At 40.1% G+C, this 4034-nt stretch overlaps 1 pseudogene; it reads right to left on the bottom strand.

Moving 5' to 3' along the window:
• Positions 1-1130: 1130 nt before the first annotated feature.
• Positions 1131-3798, bottom strand: LOC122136050 (annotated as a pseudogene).
• Between the last annotated feature and the right edge of the window lie 236 nt (positions 3799-4034).

The raw sequence follows: 4034 nt of genomic DNA, 5'->3' as shown, positions 1-4034 counted from the left end.
AACACAGTGGTTCTTAGTCTCGTTGGGATTTTCGCCCGAGTCAACCAAAGAGATTAAGCGAATACAGAAGCTCTGTGCCAGGGCTTTAAGTAGCTTGAATGCACCAGCTGTACATCAGTACTCATGCTTTACTGCTCTAAAAAAACCCCCACTGGAACCATGTGAATTTTAATGTCACTACATTTTGAAATAGTCATTTGAAGTTTAGCAGGTGCTTTCATTGGCCCTCCTGCATAGGTTTGAACCTTTAACCACTGACACCTAAATATAAACATATAACTATTTTAGCCCACAGCAGCATTTGCACATAAATTAGTTTTGCAAACAGTTTACTGCATATCTTAAAAGAAAAGGAAAAAACAGTAATGCACCATTATATATGCACCAATTCAAAGAGCTAATGCTAAGCATCTGAATATACAAACAAATCAAAAGGGATCTAATTTACCAGTTTATACTTGAGCAATTGTGTTGTAAAGGCTTGTAAAACTCCATTCTGATAACCAGAGGAACCACCAAACCCATACAAATACAGAAAATTTCAAAAGCATGGGTGAAACTGTCCAGGTCGTATTTTTCAACCCCAAAATCAAAAGGATGGAAATATTATTTTGCATACAGAAAGTATACTTTTAGGCCCATTATAATTTATCACTATTATTAATGGTTGTTGTTTTGCATTTACATAACTGTAATGCATGCATAGTGTGTGTGTGTGTTGGCATTTTATGATATATATATATATATATATATATATATATATATATATATAATATATATATATATATATATATATCCTCTTCTATTTTTCTCTTCTTTGATTTTAGGGTAAAATGTGGACATTTATTTGTGAGAAATAGCCTGTTCCATATCCAGAGAGAATGGAAAAGTGCTCTGTTTTAACATTTTTTGACTATTCATCGTGATAAAATTGGTATTTTCCCCTGAGTGATCCAGTCACATCACTACAGAAGAAATTTGTCGGAGCATAAGGTTCTCGAAAATGAGGTTTAGCCTTTTAATACAATGCATGATATTAAAACAATAAATTAACCAGTCAACAAAACATCAATTAATCTGTTAATGTGTAAAGTACCAGATTCGACCACTATCACCCCTCCACGTCCTCGTCATACATTAGAGTGAGTGAACTCAGAGTGAATTCTCTGATGCCTCTTCAAGTTGCATTTCTGGGTAAACCTTTTCCCGCAGGCCCGTGCAGATGTAAGGTCTCTCTCGCCAGTGTGAACCCTGCGTGTGGCTTTCAGGTTACTCAGTTTGGTGAAACTGCGTCCACAGATGGTACAGCAGAACTGCCTCTCACCTGTGTGAATCTGCTGGTGAGCTCTGAGGTGGCACAGATCAGAGAAGCCTTTTCCACACTGGCTGCAATTGTGCATTGTCTTTGCCGAATGGTGCCGTGTGTCCCCTTGAACCCTCACACTGACCATCTGCGGCAGACTTCTTCCTGGGTGTATGGGTACTGAAACTTCTTTCACCTGTAGTGGCTCCCTCAGGATACTGACAGACATTAGAGGGGTTTTGGAGCAGGAAGGGCTTTATAGATGGATTGCACCCGGTCCACTTCAACAGCGCCGTGATCCGTCACAACCGAACTGGGATGTAGATCAATTTTTGTGTTTTTCCTAACGGGTGATCTGAGATGCTGCACAGTTTTTGGTGCAAGGCTCTGAAACCTTGACGGGAGGCACAGGATAGGAAACTCGCTCCTGTCTTTGAGGCCTAGTGGTGAGAGGATCTCCAGGCTGAAGATCTAACTGTGCTTTCCTTGTAGCTCTGGTTTGAGCAGAAAACCACCTGAGGCCTGATCCTTGTCCATATCTTCCCAGTCTGGTGGAAGCATCACTACAACTTCCTCTTGTTAACAGGCCCCGAGTCCATGCAGGCTGCCCACTTGCGGTCCTCAAACCCGGAGACTCTGAAGATACTGAGGTCCTGGGCTGGTTCTGGCTTGTGAAACCGCTGACCAGGCTACAAGGTCTGGTTTAGGGTCAAACCATTTTTGGAGTTTTCTGTTGTTCGACCTCATCCTCATCCAAAGGTCTTTTTCAGTGCAAGATCTGCCACCCGGTTTTGTGGTCAGACTCTGTATTGCGGATGTTCCATTGGTCTCTTCAACACTGCCAGGAGGATCTTTTTGGTGTTGTGTATATGAGGATGTATCACTAGACGATGCTTGCGGGTTTTCTAGCCTCTGCCCTGCTTTCCTCTTTCACTTCTCCTCCAGGTTTAGGTTTTCACAACACTTGATCAAACCTGTCATGCATGAAACACATTGTGCATTAGAAACTTCCTACGTACTGAAGAGAAAATTATACTAATGTATTTTTAACATAACATCTCAGCAAAACTACAATGGCCCATTAATATGGCTTAAAGGTATCCTGGACATCTAAGCCAGTTTAAAATGCCTGAATTTTATGGCATAAATTTATCAAAATTAACTGTAATTTTGTTATGGTATCAGTTCCCCTCAAGTTCGTACTCAATGCCCTTTGGCACCCAAAACAGTGTCCAAATGCTTACTTGGTCCTTCTGGGCCACTGGATATTACCAGTTTAAACAATACCATAACACACATTTTGTTTAGTTTCTGGAGCTGCTGAATGGCGTTTCATGACTTGCCGCTTCCCTTGTTGGGACTGCACCTCCAGCTATTGTCAGAGGCATTTTTCCTGCTTTTACAACAATGTGGGTGGTCCCAAACCTTTCAAGAAGAAGAAGAATAGCATTCAATGCCCACATAAAATTGTTGGACTTAACCAGTGTTAATTATTTTACTGAATATAATAATTTCATGATGATGTAATGTGAAACATGAGTCAATGATGTTGTGACACTCAAATAGAGATCTGAATATATTAAATTATTCAAATATATATTAAAAATACAATTAACACAAAAGCATGGCTATCATACACCTGTGTCTATATTTCAAATTTAGTATTTTCCCTCACAAATATAGGAAATAGGCCTATAATACCTTGAAAAAAATTCCTAGAACATTAGACGTTTGTAGGTTTGTTAAAACCCTGCTTTAGATCAGGCTCAGCAAACTTCCAAGGGGGCCACAAGATTACTTAAAAGTATTTACATTCATAAAATTATTATTAATATATTAAAATAAAATATAGCTCTATAAAATCATTATGTAAACTGAAATCATATTTTTCTGTTAATTACTGCAATGGGGGACTTAAACTCATAAACGCTGAGAACAACTGCTTTAGATCCTCATTACTTTGAGTGAAGTTCATGAAGTTCTTATAAAATATGACAAATATAATACACTGGATGTTCAGAAACTTTTGCTGAAAATGACAGGGAAATGACTTCTGTACTTTTTAAACCATTTGACACTTGTTGGTTCATTAAATTATTATTGAAAATGGCATAACCATTTTGTATAAATGTATGAAACTACAACATACTGCACGTTGTTATTTGTGTCTAACTGGCGACGGTGCTTTTGGAAAGTCTTGTTTCTACTCACTGCTCTGAGCTTCGGGGCCTCGGTGTAGTATCCTCCTCCTGGACACCGCTGTCCGACCACAAGTACCCACACCTCACCCTCTTAAACCTCTCCCGTCCTCTCAGTTTGGACTCCGACACTATCAAGCCTCCGTTTTACAAACCTAGCCTATCGCCTGCCCTCGATCATCTGCTCAAGGAAGCTCTCCTACACTGCAGGGTGATATCGTACATGGTGGTCTTCAGGAAGTTCCATGACGCGGACAGCCACGAGGTCTGGAAGGAGAGGACCAGCGTGTCCGTCATCTGTGTCGATCTACTCGAGCTCGCTCTTATCACGTACACGGACTCTGAACGACGATAATCACCCATTAATGACCAACCATGTTGAGTTCTACCTCAATATTGTTATTTTTTCTATTGAGCGTACTCTTTCACACAACTTAATTTCACGTAAATTCTGCACTTCACACTTGCATGGCCATCAATCAAACCCCGTGATAAATCCTCAGTGTTAGTTACCTCCGAGCTCGTTACGGCTG

The sequence above is a fragment of the Cyprinus carpio genome, chromosome B1, assembly GCF_018340385.1.
Source record: "Cyprinus carpio isolate SPL01 chromosome B1, ASM1834038v1, whole genome shotgun sequence".
NCBI classification, from domain to species: domain Eukaryota; kingdom Metazoa; phylum Chordata; class Actinopteri; order Cypriniformes; family Cyprinidae; genus Cyprinus; species Cyprinus carpio.
Note: the sequence above shows the minus strand (reverse complement) of the source record. Positions and strands in the feature narration are given on the sequence as shown.